The sequence below is a fragment of the Balaenoptera borealis genome (genome assembly GCF_965194805.1).
Source record: "Balaenoptera borealis genome assembly, chromosome: 11".
Taxonomy (NCBI): domain Eukaryota; kingdom Metazoa; phylum Chordata; class Mammalia; order Artiodactyla; family Balaenopteridae; genus Balaenoptera; species Balaenoptera borealis.
The window spans coordinates 45,163,553-45,181,361 of NC_138868.1; the positions used below are offsets into that span (position 1 = coordinate 45,163,553).

At 48.5% G+C, this 17,809-nt stretch overlaps 1 protein-coding gene and 1 pseudogene across 4 annotated transcripts in view; one reads left to right on the forward strand and one right to left on the reverse strand.

The window, feature by feature from the left end:
- Positions 1-17,809, forward strand: part of GALNT18 (polypeptide N-acetylgalactosaminyltransferase 18) — a 340,031-nt gene that overhangs the window by 74,435 nt on the left and 247,787 nt on the right. The window lies entirely within an intron of this gene.
- On the reverse strand, positions 1,324-4,841 carry LOC309605593 (dihydrofolate reductase pseudogene; annotated as a pseudogene). Its single transcript has one exon. The product of its transcript is annotated as a dihydrofolate reductase pseudogene (transcript).

The window sequence follows — 17,809 nt, forward strand, 5'->3', positions numbered from 1 at the left end:
AAGAAAATTCTGGTGCACCATCGACTTCCTTGGTAGCCTGAGACGCCGTCGTCTTTATTTCTGACCCCTCTTTTGGCAGCACCTGCTAACACTTTGGTGCTCTGGTTTTGTTCTGTTTTGTTTTGCTCCCTAAGATCCAGACATAGCTTTTCTTCCGGCTTTTCTTTCTTTCTTTCTTTTTTTTTAACAGTTTGCAGCATGCTTTTTCCCACACGTGAACATTTTTTAAACATTTTAAGTATTATACACAATTTGCTTCTTTTGCTTAGCAGTTTTGGGCATTTTTCTGTCAGCACTTCATTCTTTTTAGCTGCTGCACATGTTACATTTTATAGACGTATTGGTTGGTATTTCTTATTAATCAACATTTGGGCTGTTTCCAAGTTTGAAAAAAAAAGTTGCAACAGATACTCTTGGGTCCATTTCTTTGTTCAGGATTAATTTCTAGAAGTGGAAGTTCTGGGTCCAAACCCAGAATATTTTGAATTTTAATTGATATTGCTAACTTACACTCTAAAAAGGTTATACCAATTTATAAGGCAGAAAATGCTATTTTTCTTTTTTTGGGATACTTAATCTAAATCTTCCCTAACGTGGTGGGCAAAACATGTTTTAATTTTCATTTTTTAATTCTGTGAAGTTTAGTTTCTAACTTACTAATTTTGGTTTCTAGCAATATTCATTCTCAATTTATTACCTCTTTGAAGTTTTAATTTTAGCCATTATGCTTGATATTAGATTATTCTTTTTTGTAAAGAGCGGCCAGTTCTTGTTCTATCATTGTAACATCCCATGCAATCTCACTGAAGATCAGAAACAAAGTTTTTTAAGGTCTCAGACCTTCTCCTTTAACCACTGAAAAGGTAGTCTCGTACCTGTCTCTTTACTATCCCTGTGGAATATCCTGGAGTTTTCAACTTGTTGACTCCTGGTCTGAGTGAACAGAATTTTTTTAAGAAGTGTGATATAAAGTAATCCACAGTCCCTCTTTTGATCTAATTTTAATAACTGAATGCTAGCTCTTCTGTTTATAATCCATTTCTGACCTTTGGACCCATCTGCCTAGCTCCTAGCTCTATAGGCTCTGGTTTCAGCTCATTCTACCAGGGCACTCTCCCACTTTGGGCTGTCTTGGTAGATGTTCTACCCTAGGCAGGTGCTGGTCACCTATTCTTGACTCTTGATGGGCGTTCAGGCAGTTACAGCAAAGAAATGTTTCACAAATGGTATCTGATACAGTCTAGTTAAGATTAATGGGGAATAAGAGTACTTTGCTTAGAAATAATTATCCATAGATCTAAAGTCAACAAAAGTCTCTACATAATTTTTGGGGGGCAGGAGGAGGCTTGAAATAGATCAGAAAACACTTTCACATTAATTGTTCTTTTCATATACTTCAAGTTTGTACTTAATGCCTTTCTCCCGCTGGACATCAGAAGGAACACCTGGATATTCTGGGAGAAGTTTGTATTTTTCCAAATTAATTTCTGGAAAAAATGTGTCACTTTCAAATCCCTGCATGATCCTTGTCACAAATAGTCTAAGATGGCCTGGCCTGCTCATGGCTTCCGTATAAACAGAACTGCCTCCCACTATCCAAACCATGTCCACTTTATTTGTTAATTCTGGTTGCTCAATAAGTTTTAAGGCATCATCCAGACTTTTGGCAAGAAAATGAGCTCCCTGTGGAGGTTCCTTGAGTTCTCTACTGAGAACTATATTAATTCTGTCCTTTAAAGTTCGATTCTTCTCTGGAACGGAGAACCAGGTTTTCCTGCGCATAATCACCAAATTCTGTTTACCTTCTACTGAAGAGGTTGTGGTCATTCTTTGGAAATACCTGCATTCTTTCCTGAGCCGGGGCCAGGGCAGGTCCCCGTTCTTGCCTATGCCCGTGTTCTGGGACAGAGCATCAATGCAGTTTAGCGGACGAACCACGACAGCAGCAGAAAACACTTCCGAGCTAGCACGTCACACCAACACGGGGATCACCCACCAGCTTGGCGTGAAATTTTTTCTTCTTCCAGCTTTTGAGGAGAGTCTTTAATGATGAGCAAATAAACTGAAGTAGTTGAGATGGATCCATTAGTTCATTGGTGGGGAACCAGGGGGCCTGGAACCCTTCTCAGCCTCCCCTGTGGACAGCTTCCCTCTGTGCTCCTAGCAATCCAACCTCACGGCTGCTTGGTGTTTCCGCGGTTGGAGCTGGGTCCCCCTGGGGCCTTCTGAGAGCTGAGCGTGAGGCTTCTGTGGTTCAGGCCTGTGTCTCTTCCTGTCTTGAAAGTGGATTTTCCTGCAGGAGGATGTGAGCATTAAGAATGTGTCAGGACAGCTCTCTGGGGGGGTGGCCAGACCAAGAGACGGCTACTTGCTTCCTCCTCAGGTTTAGCTCCAACTCTGGGCCTAGATGGCAAGTTCCAGGAGGCCATGGTCTGAGCATCTCTCTCGGGGAGCTTTGTCCCCAGGACGAAAGTGAAGGGAGAAGAAGAGTAAGGCTCCATTGCTGACTTAGCCGCACTTCGGGGCGAGAGGAGCACGGTGGGTAGGAAGGCGCCTTCTTCCCTCAGTCTGCAGCCCTTGAGAGGGAGCCTGGGTGTCAGATGTGAGGGCAGAAGCACAAGCTCCAGATGGGTTTGTTGTCAGCACTGGGCCCTGCGCAGAGCCGATGCACAGTTCCCTTTTGTCAGATGATCGAATTCATTCATTCAGCATGAACTGAGCACCTGCTCCCTGCCGGGCACTCTTCTAGCCCAGGGAAAGAGCACAGAGCAAGACAGTTACGGCCCTGCCGCTGGGAAGCCTGCATCCTGGGCTGAGTAAACAGGGAGGCTGAGGGCCTCCAGAGCTCTGACGGTGGGAGGGTGGGCGGATGCGGGATACACCTTGCCAGCAAAGGAGCCCCCAGGTTCTTGGAATTTCTATCCTGAGGGCTGGGGTAGGAGATCTGGCAGCGCTGTCCAGATGGGGATGATACCAAGAAATTAAAGAAGGCAACAGGAGGAGAAAGCGGGGGAGGTCTGAGTACCTACAGTGTGTAGGCCGGGGGCCAGGAAAGCACCTTTTCCATATGGCATCAACTTTAATCCTCCCAGACACCCAGTGAGGCCGTGGTCATTGTCACCATTTATAGATTTGCGGAAAGGGTGAGCAGCCTTCCTGAGGGACAAATCTCGGAAGTGAGGATTCCCCCTCGGGTCAGCGGACACCATTCCATAAGCAGAAGGCAAGCTCCTCCCCAGAGGAGCCCCTCAGGCTCTGGGGCCTCAGGCTTGTTTTTTCCAGCGTCAAAGTGTTTGCCTCAGGTGATGACCCCCTGGCCTCTCCCATCCTGCAGACTCGGGCCTAATGGAGCTGGTATTGGCCCAGCACGTTGGCTGGTGTCAGAATAGGGGGACAGATGCCCCTGGGGGATCGGCTGAAATGGATGTGCATCTGGAAGAGCAGCTTCCTCACCCGGTGGCCTTCCCAGCCCCAGTGTGGCCCTGGGGATGATGGCAGAGGGTGGCCTGCTTGCAGCACTGACCTTGTGTTCAGAGCCGGAACAGTCAAAGTGACAGAACGGGTTTGAATTCCATCTCGGCTGCTTGCTTTTTGTGTAGCCCTGAGCTAGTCACCCAGACTCTCTAAGCCTTAATTTCATCATCAGCAAATCAAGGTTGACCACAACTACAGCACAAGGCTGTGATGAGAATATGCACAAATAAGATCGGGAAAGCACTAGCAGTGTCTGGCGTGCAGTAAATGCTAATAACCAGTAGCGCTCATGATTGATGTTAATATATTATATCAGCATCAGATCATACTCCGCCGTGTATCTGGGGCTGGGCTGTAGGGCATGGTTTATTCTGGTGGCCGAGTTGTAGTTCCCAAGGATGCATGGGGCACAGACACTTAACGGCAAACAGAGACGTCAGGCTTTACAGCAGAGGATTCCAAACTTCCCTGTCATCAGAACCCCCGGGGGTCTTGTTATAGATTCAGGGTTGGGGGTTATAACCCCTCCCATTCCTTCCTCCCTCCCTCCCCAGAGATTCCCATTCATGGGTCTGGGGTAAGGTTTTGAATCTGTGTTTGTAACAAAATCCTCAGGTGACCCTGTTGCAGGAAGTCCAAGGACTCGGTTTTGGGCAGCATTGCTTTAAAAGCTCTTTCTTCCAGGCCTGGCCAGCCTCCTGGCTGGCTCTCCTCCACGGCTGGGCTATTTCTGACTAATCGCTAGGAGCTGTCACCTCAAATCATGCTCCTCTTCCCTGGGCAGCCCTGGAGACGCACATGGACAAATCCTTTCTCCTCAGCTTTCTGTCTAGACACCACGCAGACCTCCAATATGTTTTCCCCTTAAAAACGTGATCACCCGTCTTTGGGTGACCACAATTTCTAAACTCTCTCCTAAGAAACATGGTTAGAGAAGGGATTTTTTTTTTTTTTTCTGACTTGGCAATCCATTTTAAAAGTGTTATAAAGGTATAATGATATATCTGCCTTTGATTGTATATGGAATGATCCCTAGCAAATGCAGACTGGGGTAGCACAGTGGTTAAACATACAGACTGTGGCACTGGACTGTCTGGGTTTGAGTCACAGCTCTGCCCCTTACTAGCTGTGTGACCTTGGGCAAGTTATGCAACCTCTCTGTCCTCAGTTTCCTTATTTTTGGAATAGGACTAATAGTAGCACCTATCTCCCAGGGTCATTAGAAGGATTGGCTGAGTTAATATTGATAAAGCACTTACAACAATGCCTGACCCATAGCGAGCCTTCATTGTAGAGAGTGAAATGTAACCGCATGAGACGACCTGGGAGATCCAGGGAGCGTGGGCGTCGCATGCATTCCAGGAAAGTAAAGAAGTTTAGCGCATGCATTCCAGGAAAGTAAAGAAGTTTAGGTAATGATGCTGACTGGCTTTAGCCAAGCCCTGTTCTTTCCTGACACACAGTTCTGCCCTGAAGGAGTTGAACAAGCCACAGTGGTGGTGAAAGAAGCCCTATGTGTGACCACCATGTATGAAGCAAAACATCGTTTTGCTGAACCCCATTAGCAAACCCTGTAAAGCCTTGTCTTTGGAGAATCTCTCTAGCTGCGATCTATCTAAGTGGCATGCAGGGACCGGGGGACTTTTCCCTTTGTCTCAATCTTCCTTTCCAAGGTTTGGAGTTGCTGAAGGTCTTGGCTGGTTTTCTCGACTAAAGAGCTATAGAGGAAGAACCTGATGTAGGGAAGGCAGGAATTAGCAGAGACCAGAACAGCAGTGTCCAATCAGGTCTTGAGTGATGATGGAAGACAAAGGAAGGGAAGCTCTGCTCCCTTTCCTCTTCTCCCTGCCCTGCCAGGTTAGCCTGCCTTGCCTCCCTTGGGAGGTGGGACAGCAACGTGGCTTAGCACTGGGGTCTTGGGGCAGACCCAGCTGGACAGCCTGGCCTGGTACCTAGTAGTGTTATGATCTTGGGAACTTTGCTAACAGGTCTGATCCTCTTCTGTAAAATAAAGGTGAGAGCAGTACCTGTGTCACTGAGTTGTTGGGTCAAGTTCAACAAGGTAATATATATAAAGTGCCTGGAACTCCATAAATGAAACCTTTTCTTATTCTTATTGCTGGGTGGTCTTTTCCATGGGCCCAGTCTAGCCCAAGGTCTTGATAATTCAGGTCTTTCCCTATACAGACTCCTTCAAAGAATAGTCCAGAATAGTTGGAGAGGGAATGGAGATTGAAAGACCAGCTTGCTTGGACCAACCCATGAGTTACTGTGTATGTGTTTGGACAGGATATGGGTGAGGGGCTTGGAGCTCCTTGGGGAGGGACTACTCTCCACATGGTAAAGGCCCTCCTGGTGATTTCATGTGACTCTTCTGGGCACTCCAGAAGCAGTTGCAGGAAGTGAGGGAATGGGCAGAAACGCATGTTTCTGAGTGAGGCCCAGGGAGCAGGGCAGAGCCCAGCATGGTACATGGTCCCCAGGGTAGAAACAGAGTGAAGAAGTGGGCCAGGCAGGAAATGCACTCATGGGTCAGGTTGGGTGGGCCTGGGTCACCGAGGTGGCAGAGGAGGTCTGGAACACATCTGCCAGTAGGCAGCACCCGCACTTCCAAGGAGGAAGTTACTGCATACCAGTTGGTCAGGCGGACCTAGCAGGACCTTCTGTGGGAGCTCAGAAGGTCCGGCCAATGGCAGCTGGGCCTAGCCATCCAGCTGGGGCAGAGCAGGGGTGGCACCAGCTCAGGGCCCAGCCCTGGAAATTGGAGCCCAGGGGAACAAGGGGTCAGCCCTAGGACATCGGAACTTGGCCCCGTAGGACAACAGAGGCAACACAGAAAAAAATGACTCAGGAGACTGCACCCAGAGCTTTGCCATATGCCAACAATCACATTATTTCAAACGAATTTTCACATCAACCCAACGGAGAAAGTATTGTTGTCATCATATTACCGATGAGTAAACTGAGGCTCCTTTACGTTCACTGACTTGCCCAGTGTTCCAGAGCTGCTCTGTGGCAGAACCAGGAATGCCCAGGTCCGCCTGCTCAGAATCTCACGCTTTTACCCAGGTACCAGAGTGCCCAAGTCTCCAGCTGGTGGGGCCAGGGTCTGCCTCACCAACAGAATTCTTCACACATTCTTTTGTGTTACGTAGAAAGCACCGGGCTGTGGGCTGAGAGCCACAGTGATGCTCCTGGGACTTTGGAAGGGACCTGGCAGAGTGCCTCATCCAATCTCCGCTATTGAAAGATAAGGAAATGGAGGTTCAGAGAAGTTAACAGCCTTGCCTGGGGTCACTCAGAAGACAATGGCAAAGCCAGGACCCGAACCAGGCCTGCTGGCTCCCCACCCCGTGTTGTCTCCACTGCATTGAGCTGTTTTCCTCCCACACTGAAGAATATTCGGGCAGACTCATTGTGTGACCCTGCTGCATAAGGAACATCAACAGAATCAAACATTTAAAGGCCACCAGCGTATCTCCCTGGACAGGTGGCAGGAACAATTTGTCTGCAGTTGCATTTGTAAGCACAGCGTGGAGAACTCATCAAGAAACCGGCAAGGATTGCACAGGTTCTGTTTGTCTACTAATTAAAACAAGGGAAATGCCAGGGGAAAGGAAGATGGATTGGGGAAAAGATGGAAGTTTTCAAGTCATGCGGAATGGCAGTAGGATGGCAATCGCACGTCTTGGGCAGGGATAGTTCTGCACCTCACTGGGCGTGTGGGTGCCTTTGACTCGGCCACCATGTTCTCATCTGTCTTCCTGACTGGCTGAGCATCTTGAGGACAACACTGTGTCATCTTTACTTTTGCACCAGCAGCACCCAGCACCGGGTCTGGCATGGAGTAGATCTTCCGCAAATGTTTGTTGAATGATTGAAAACCATTACTAAGGGTAAGGGTGAGACCAAATGGCTGGTCAGAGCTCTCCTTTCATATTACACCTGCCATGGGCTCAGTGCCTCCAGATTTGGCTTGCAGAGGGCCCTGGGAGATCCCATGGTCATCCTCTGCCTCTTTGAATATTGGCCTCCCTTGGGAGCCATTACTTTGGTGTTAGGGATCACCACTGGAGTTTGTTAGGGCTGACTAGCTGTGGCCAGGGGCCTGAACCAACTGGCTATAGTCAGAGGCCTGGATGCCAGGGTCAGGTTGCCCCAGTTTGAGTCTTGGCTTCATCACTTTCCAGCTGTGTGACCTTGGGCAAGCTGCTTGACCTCTCTAAGCCTGTTTCCTTATCTGTAAAATAGGGGTCATAGCATGGGGAATGATGAGGATTGAATGAGACAACGTACAGTGCTGGCATCTAGCAAGGGCTCAATCCATGTTAGGTCTTTGTACTGTCATTTCCTGAGGGGCCTGGGAGCGTGGCTGGTCCCTTCCTGCTCCCTCTGCCAGGTGGGGGGTAAGCAAGTCCTGGCTGTGCGCCCACCTTGCCTTTGTTTAGGAGCACAAAGGAGAGCAGGAGATAATGAGGCAGAGAGGAGAGGAGTCTATTAGAAGTGGCAGCAGGAGAAGCTATCGGATGTATAGACGTGCGCCAGGGCGAGCCTGGGATTGGATAACATTTCCATTCTGTTTCCGTCATCCATAACTTAGTTATTTAAAGTGCAGGGAAAAAAGCCAGAATATGCTGTCCTGTTTGTACAAATGAGGTTTATAAATAGCTGTTGTGGAGAGCCGGCATCGTGGAGAGATCAGGGTGCCCACAGTGAGCCCTGACTCAGTTCCGTGGGGGCCGGCTCTGCCGATCTGGAGATGTTTTGCATCTGTCTCTGAGCCGCTGTCACCTCGCTCCCAGTGGCTCCTTAGGGAGACCTACACGCTTCTACTTTGGGGATAAGGAGCACTGTGGCATTTGAATGGGATTGGAGGGCATTGGCATCATTGGGTGTGGCAAAGATGGCAGGATTTGGAACAGGGCAGACCTGGATTTGAATCCCATTCCATCACTTGCCAGCTGTGTGACTGTTGGCAAATTGGCCTAGCCTCAGTTTTTCCTCTATTCACCATATATATCACACTTTAGGGTTGCTGTGAAGATGGAGCTTCTTCCTGCGGGCAGCTCAGCAGCAGCTCTTGCTAGTTTTGGCAAGATGGGCAGGTACTTCTGAGGCCAGACCACAGCAAGATTTTTAGGGTCCTAGAAATTAACTAATGGCTGGGGAGTAGCAGGGGTAGACAAGGGACCAGAATGACATCTGGTCACTATGATGGAGCAGGTGTGCCCAGGCCCCACTTTGGCCCCTGAACAGATCCCAAACTTTGAGCCATCTGACCTTCAAATGATGTCTAGTTATCATTATTATTATTATTATAATTATTAAACATCCTCATTGCTGTCTACTTAGTTACCTGGCATTTCAGTTTCTATCAGTGACATAGACTGTCTGCAAGTTATCTGCCATTGAGTTCCCGCCCCAGCCTTGCTGAGAGGGTAGGCTGAGGGATGTGTTAGCAGCTCAATTCTCCTGATGCTCGGATTCTCAACCATGTATCTGACCATCAGAAAGCCCTTGTCTGGCAACTTACCAACACCCTGGCTTTGACTAAGGACCAGCCTCGAAGCAGCTCCGGGGAAGCCCTGGTGTTTTCTGTAGGACTGCAGCCACCGACACCATCTGTGTGTTGTTCAAGATGACCTGAGCTCAGGCCTTGAGCAGTTTGGCCCTCTCCAGGACTGTGAACTTTCTCTTTGGACTTAAGCATGCCATTGGATTTCCTTCTCAGATTCAGTTCAGTTTTACAAGCATTGATCGAGCACCTACTATTTGGCTGTAACTGTGGTCCTGGTGGGGGGGACAACAAAACAGCACGGTGGCCTGGGATGGGGCAGGGCCTGCACTCACCTATGGTTGAATGCTTCTCCGCTGCTCATTAGCTGTGTGGTTTTTGAATTGTTACCCCTGACCTTTGAGCCCTGGCTTCCCACTTGTAAAATGAGACTGATTATCTACATGGTCTTTAGAATAGAGAAAGGACTCCAGAGCAGGTATTCAGTGAATGACTTTCAGCTTTTTCTCCTGCTCCTCTCTCCTTTCGTCTCCCTTCCTCCTTCCTACTGTCTCCCACTCCCCCTTCTTTCCTTGCGCTCAAGGAGTTTACCATCGAGTAGGGTCAGGAAGAGACCTAGACTAAACATCTCAAAACGGCATCAGGATGGGAGTAGGTACAGGGAATTCTGGGATACAGAGATGGACGCCCACAGATGGTTTCCTTCTGTCAGCCTTGGAAGTTCAGGGAAAAGCTGAGTCATGTGCGTGTGTCGGGGATGCACGCACAGGGCTGAACGTGTATATAGCCTGCCTGTACCCACACTCACACACACACGTGCATCATATAGACATGTGCATTCATACCTATCAGAAGGGAACTGGCACAAATCAGGACTTACCCCATTGTTTCACATAAAGAGGCCTTAACGAAGAAGAGGTAAGGATGGAGTTCAAGGTCAAGAATGGTGAGGTGTCCAGAGACTCACAATGCGAGGAAGCTCTGCCACACCTAGGGCTGATGGAACAAGGGAAGAAGTAGTGTTACCAAGGTAGGAAAGAGCCTGAGTCTTGGAAGTGATGCAGCCTGGCAGGAGTGATAGTCACAGAAGGACATGGCTACTGCCAGAGATGTGTCCCCCCACCATTCTCCTCTTATGCTCTGATTTTCTGCTATGCCGCCCATTGGCTGAGCCCTACCAAGGGAGCCTGGGTGATGCTATAGGCAGGAGCCTCCTTCCAGGGAACAGAGCCTGGCAGGGAAGAGCGAAGAGTGGACTCTCGAGAGGGTGCAAATGGAGAGTGAGCAGCAGGGATATGCATGCAGGGTGAATGCTCCTGTACAGGCACGCATAGGCCAGCCAGGGCTTCTTCCTGCAGGGCAGGAGGGGTGAGGGGGCAGGAGGGGGGCTGGGCAGGCATGGTGCAGCTGGATGATTCCCAAGCCCCTCCCACATGTTGCTGGGAAGGGCTCTGAGAGGCCTCTGGATGGGGCTTTCTGCAGGCTCTTCTCAAAGCCCATACACTGTAATGCCTCAGTTGTTTATTAAAAACCACGATTGGCTTCCAGCCTCCCTAGTCTTTGCTGAAGGCAGCAGTGGGTTTGTACACATTTGAGATAAATCTATGTGTAGTGTTTTCTCTTTCTGCCCCAGTGCCTGTGTTCAGGAGGCGTGAGAGGTACAGCGATGGCCCCGGGCAAGGGCTGCAGCTGGCTGGAGTCACGTCCTCAGAGCGTGCCCAGCTCGGAGTGGACGTGGGCATCATGTGCCGTCCTCCGTGAGTGACTTGGCCACACCCTCACCTCCTCGAGGCCCCAGAGGCACTCTTAGGCTCCTGCCCCTTGGCTTCACATCCCCGGCTCTGCCCCCTCCAACACTGCTTCATCTCATCAGGGCTTTCGCAGGAACTGGGAGTTGGCAGCTCCAGGCTGAGCTTCCAGTCAGCACCCAGCAATGCTGGGTGGTGCCATGTTGATTGCAACGTTGTTTGCAGTGTTGATTGACAAGAGCGTGCGTGCTCTCTGCAGGCTGCCACAACTGACCAGTGTGGCCTTGGGTTGTGAACTCTGAAAGACCCCACAGGTGATTTAGTCCAGGTGGTGGGCAGCAGAGAACGGTGGTCGGGACCTCTGTCTCAAATCCTAGCTCCGTGCGACCTGGGAGAGCTCCACAACTAAATGGTCAATGGTCTGCCACTCCTTTTCCTCAATAAGACGCCTGCAGCACAATTTGTTTGAGCAGGTTGGCTTCCAGAAGGGTAAACTGCAAAAGGCACCCCGGATAGCAAAGCTTATGGGCCTGTCTTGCCCATTTGCACATTGAGTATGTCTGTTCAGAGTGCTATTTGGTTTTGGGTTCAGTTAATATGGCCCTGATATTGCTGAGAGAGTCCACACCTTGAAGGCATCTCCTGGTGGCAGAAATAGGGCCGCCCCGGCAGCAGCAGCCGAGAGAAAGGGTCTATCTTCCTGTTACCTGCGGAGGGAGGGCGTTTGTCCACTTTATTTAAAAATTGCCTTAAGTTACTGAGCAGATGTTAAGATGGCAGGGAGCTAGTTCCCGGCCCTGCCCATTTTAGGGCTGGAATTTGCCCTCTCCAGGCTTCTCCTGTAACAAGGAAGAGCCAAATCTGACTACATGTTGGATCTGTTTCTTTTACTTTAACCTTTGCTCCCCATTGCTTTTGTTCACTAAAAGGATACTGTCTATACATAATGGCCTCCCTCGGGGAACCCTGCCCCCTGCCTGATTAAACCAAAATGCCTTTGATCCGGGAAACATCCAGACCCTGTCCACCTGTGGATGGCTGCCAAGACAGAAGAAATTAACACATCCCCTCCCCCAGGCTGGCCATTCCAGGGGATATTTGCAAAACTTATGGCCTTTTTACTTTACTTCCTCATTTCCTCCCCCTCTCTGTGCTATAAAAGAAACTGGCATGCAAACCCCGATAAGATGGTTATTTTGAGACTTTAGTCTGCCATCTTCTCGGTCTGCCGGCTTTCCAAATAAAGTCGTATCCCTTGCCTCAGCACCTTGTCTTCGATTTATTGGCATGCCTGTGGTGCGTGCGAGCAGAGCGAGCTTGGACTCAGTATAGTTCCCCTCTGGCTGGCCTGGCCTTTCTGTGAGGGGCTTTGCATGTGAATGAGTCTGCCCCCGGGAGGAGGGGGGAGTGCCTGACAAATGAGGAAGGCCTGGGCTCCAGGAAAAGCTGCTCATGTGGGATTTAAGTAGATCTCTGGTACCAGAGCCTTCTCCCAGCTGCCCTGCCCAAGAGTCCTGCGGTGCCAGGGACTGGACTCAGAGGACCTTCTGGAAGATGCAGGCATATTTCTGTAGAAAAAGCCATACTGAGTGTGAAAAGCAAGGAGAGCTACACAGGCATACACACTCATACACAGGCACACACCTATAAACAGTCTCTCATACATACACACGCTTACAGACACGTGCAGTTGGTGTTTGGTCAGAACAGGTAAACCTGTTAGAGGAGATTGCTGACCGCATCTGTAGCACCCAGCTTAATCCCCTTCTGGATAAATTAGATTGATTTGCTCAGCACAGAGTAGAGACAGAGCTGGTGACTCTGTGCCATGGGTACCCAGCCAGTTCTGGGACAGGAGGCACCACATCCTGGTGCCAGGGCCCCCTGGATCACAGAGATACGAAGAGAGAGGGCAGGGCTGAACTCCTTCCAGAGCTACAAGTTCCCCCAGGAATCCCAGGCTGGCATGACTCATTAGTGCCTGGGTGGGATGCATGTCCCACGCATCAAATCGCACCCCTCCATGAGCCCATACCTGGCCAATCTCGTCCCCTGAAGGGCTGGCACCTGTGGACTTTGGGACTGGACTACGCAAGCTGGAGTTTGCATGCTATGGTCGAATTCATCCTCTCTCCACTCCTGGCTGTTCTTCCATCCCTAGAGGAGGCACTTTGCTAGGGAGGCAGTGTAGAGGGTGCTGAGAACACAGCTCTTTAGTAAGATGGAATCATATTTGCATCTAGGCCAGCTGTGTGACTGGCTAAAGCCCTGAACCTTGTTCCTCTGTCTACAAAGTGACGATATTTGAGCCCATCTCTTAAGCCTGCTGTGAGGCTTAAATAACTTATCTATGAAAAGCCACCAGCAGTGTGACTAACATACAATAGGTGCTCAGTAAATGGGGAGCTCCCATCTCCTGTCTTTGTTTCATATTCTCCTGGCCAACCTACATGAGAGAACTAGACCCATTCAGACTCAGGTAACTCTCCATGCAGCCCGTGCTGGCCCAGCCAGCTCTGATGACAAGGGGCCAGGGTTCTGGCCTGCTCCTTTTTGACATGGTTTATCAGTCAGAAAACCAGAACCACAGGGGGTGTGTGTGTGTGTGTGTAATAAAGAGATGTATTATAAGGAATTGGCTCACGTGATTATGGAGGCTGAGAAATCCCTAAATCTATAGTCAGCAAGCTGGAGAGCTGCTGGTGTAGTTCCAGTTCCAAAGCCAGCAGGCTCCTGTCCCAAGAAGAGCCAATGTTTCAGTCCCAGTCTGAAAGCAGGAAAAGGCTGATATCCCAGCTCAAACAGTAATGCAGGAGGAGTTTCCTATAACTTGGGGAGAGTCAGCTTTTTTGTTCTATTCAGGCCTTCAACTGATTGGATGAGGCCCACCCACATAGAAGAGGACAATCCGCTTTACTCAGTTTGCCAAATTCCATATTAATCTCATCCAGAAACACTCTCACAGACACACCCAGAATAATGTTTGACCAAATATCTGGACACTCTATGGCCCAGTCATGGCCCCACAAAATTTACCATCACACCTAGTATCTGGTGACCTCATGCATCAGTGGGTGTCCTGGCACAGCCTGGTGATAGGCACCAGCCTTTGGACCTCCAGGAGGTTTTGGTCACCCCTGTAATACAGCAGAGGTTGTCCTCTGCAGTAGCTGAAGAGCACATCTTCGGTGGGCCCATCAGCTATTCAGCCATGGAGATAGCAAGGCGTCTTGACCAAGACCCACATCAGCCCTGTGGGCCTCTCTTGGTAGCAGAAATGTCAAAGCTTTGCCCATCAGCTTGTCTAAAATAACTCTCATTATCTTCTTCTCCCTTACCCCCTGGGTTTAACAAAAATCTTTGCCCTGTGGTCTGTACCACAAACCTGGGTATTATATTTGAAACCCCCATACTGTTCCTCCCCTACATCCTGATTGCTTTCAAGTCCTGCCAGTTTCTTTCTCAATGTTTCCTTCTCAGATCCATTATTTTTTCCCCTCACTGCCGTCACCCGGGCCCTACCTGGCATCATCTCTTGCTGCTTTCCTGCATCTTCTTCCCCAGTGGTTTTCTTGCCCTCAGTCTTGTCCCACAGAGCCTGTCATCCACACTGTTGCCAGAGGAGCTCTCTAAAATAAGAGATCCAACCACATCATTCCCTCGTTAATCATCTTATCAACTTCTCACTATTTGTGTTTGTAAGCTGATATTCTAAGAGCCAAATTCAGCTCACACTTACCAAAAAAAAAAAAAAAAAGAATTTGAATACTTTTACATACTGAAGGGTGTGTACCTTCCAGTTTGCCACCGTCCTCACCACTCCTTATTGTCTCACACCTGCCCACTTTCCTCCTTTGTTACTTGTCCAGTCCCTGGAGTCAGGGGCCCCAACGCTTGAGCATGAAATTTGAGTCCCTTCACAGTTTGGCCTTGGCTAACCTTCCCAGATTTATTTTTAGGCAATTCTACCTAAGTACCATGTGCCTTAGCCGTCCTGTTCTGTACCTTTCCCCAAACGCACAGTATAGTTGACCCTTGAACAACAGGTTAATCTACCTGTAATTTATAGATAGCCCTTCTATCTGTGGTTCTGTCACATCCACAGATTCAACCAACTATGGATCGTGTAGTACTGTAGCATTTACTATGGAAAACTATCCAGGTATAAGTGGACCTGCACAGTTCAAACTCTCATTGTTCAAGGGCCAGCTGTAGTCTTCCTCATTTCCATGGCTTCATCCATGTTGTTCAGTTTGCTTGGGTGGCCTTCCTCTCTTTGAACCCCTGGCTAGTCGCTAATTATCCTGTAACACTCTATTCATATGGCACCTACTCTTTATAGGCTTTCCATAACATTCTCTAAGTCTCAGTTTCCTCCTCTGTAAAATGGGGGTAATCATAGGATCTACCTGATGGGGTTGTCATGATTAAATGAGATAACCCAGATAAAGTGCTTAGCACAATGTCCAGCATGTACAAAGTGCCCAAGAAATACTCAGCCACCTGCCTGCCTGGCATCTAGAGATGTCAGTGTTTTGGGCAGGGGCAACTATAGGGACTCTTCTGTCTGTCTTCGGCCAGGGTGCCTGAGTTTGACAGGCTTTTACCACTCACAGTTAAAGCAAATAGATAGTAATTAGTGTCCATCAGGCAGTAAATAGGAGACAGCCTATTACAGATGCCTGGCTTGATGGGGTCATGCAAGATTGGCGGTAGGGGGGGGGATTTGTTAGGCCCAGAAAACTCTGTTTGAGAAAGCAAAACAGAGAAAATGAAACCTGGTTTTATAAATACATTTAGACTTAAGTTTAAAAAAAATATGTGTATATATATATATAAAATCTTGAAGGAGTTTAAATATTTCATTGCTCATGGCCTGGTACCTCTCATTGGTAAACTGCGGTAGTGGTGGCAGTGCTTGTGGGCTTCTGTTTACAGTTCCTTTGAATGACACTCATGTGGACATTTACTTAGGAAAAATCTGTTAATTGCAGAACCACATAAGAATAATAATTATTGTCCCTTTTTCGTCCTGGAATGACTTGACTGCATCAGACTAGAGATTTGCAAGGCAAACAAATTATCTGCAGGCATAGCAAGAAACCCCTGCCCCCCGCCAGCCCAGCAGCAGACCAGTAAGGGACATTTGATCTGAAAATGCCCCAGAGAGTGAAATACAGGTTCTGTGCTAGGTTTTCTTTTTCTTTGTGCAGAGAAAAGCCATAGTGGAAGCAGAAGCAGATGCTTCTTCTTCCATCCTTAGTCTAGGGGTTCCATCCTTAGTCTTAGCCCTGGAATGCTATTCTCTTCCCCTCTTCCAACAATCTGTTGGTTTAGTGAACACCTAGTGGCCTTAGTGCAAATGTCAACACTATCTCTGGAGCTTTTTCCAACCCTTCCCCGACTCCAAGCAGGTGGGAATTTCTTCCATCTCTTCCAGCTACCAACCGGATCCCTCCATGGGTTTGTCCCAGGGACAGCTCACATGTGCTGTGTTCAATGCCAAATCATCAGCTTTTCCCATGCCTGGTCCCCTTTCTGCTTCTCCCGTATCCATGAATAACTCCACCCTGCATTCAGTGATTAAATCCGTGCCATCACATTCTGTGCCATCTCTCGATCTTTCCTGCCTCATCTCTCATCCAACCAAGTCTTACTGATGAACTCGGAAATGCTCTGTGAACTTCTTTGTTCTCATCATCCCTGTTCCAGTTCAGGAACTGGTTTTGATCTAACCGTCTTCTTATTCGCTGTGTTCTCTGCTTCTCGCTCATCCTCCACTCTGCCAGTTCTAGGGTGATATTTCTAAAATATAGATTTGCCGTAAACTTTTGATCATTCCCGTTGTCTTGAGTATGAGGTTGAAACCTGTTGGCATGGCATTCTAGGGCATTTGAAATCTGCTTCTCTGTTTGGCTCTTTTTCCCACCACTCCTCCTCCTCAACTGCCTATACGCCGGCAACACCAGAATTTATTCTTGCATACATATATATTTTTTCTTGTATCTCTGAATTTTCCTACTTCCATGGAATTCCCTCCTCTGTACTCTGCTAACATTGGCCTTAACCTTCAAGATCCAGTTCAAGTTTCACATCCCTTAGGAAGCCTTCTTGGAAGCCCCAGGCAGAATCTCTGTCTCCTTTCCTAGTGCTCCCTGGGGACTGTTTATGCCTCCTTTGAAACATTTCCACTCTCTATGCCAGCTATGACTTGAGCATGTCACGGAGAAGTGCCATGAAGGCAGGGACTGGGCCCTATTTATTTTTGTATTCCCTTTGTTTAGTAGGCAATGGTGTGGATGATTCTCAGTATACATGTATCAGACTGCTTTGTTATAACGAACAACCCCCCACCCCAATCAATGACTTATAACAAGTAACATTTATTTCTTGCTCTTATTAATGTTGGAGGCTGCGTGGGTCAACTGTGGTGGCTATAGGGCTCTGCTAACTTCTTCCCATTCTGAGGCATAGGCTGGAGAAACAACCTCCATTTGGGACATGCCATTTTCCTGGAAGAGAAAAAAAAGCAAGAGTCTTCCATGCGATGGCTCCCAGAGCTTCTGCTAGGGCAGAGTTTATATCCTATCCCGTTGGTCAAAGCCAGTTACTGCTCAAACCCAGTGTCAGTGGAGAAGTATTCTCCCATAGGATGGAAGAGGCACTGCAAGGCAAAGGCAATGAATAACAATGTTTAATATTTTTATACAGACGATGGGCTAATAAATGGGAATTATAATACTCTCCACTGCAATGTGCTTGTCAAATTAAATGGACCCAAGCTACTGAAAAGAACCTTACAGAATTCATTGTCCAATTTCCTCATATGTTGGACATTTTGTCATTTTGGACTACCCAGCTTCTGAACTCACTTTGAATGTTTGAGGAATTCCCTACTTTTCGGCCTTGGTGGGAACAGAGACCGATCAGGGCAGCCTCCTACAAGAGAAGTGATTTCCTGGCCTCCCTTGACCTAGGCCCAGGCCCACGGCTTGGCTTACATCAATAAGATGTGCCTTCCCAGGCTTTGAGTCAAGAGCTGCTGGCTGGCTGGCAATGGCTGGAGTGCCAG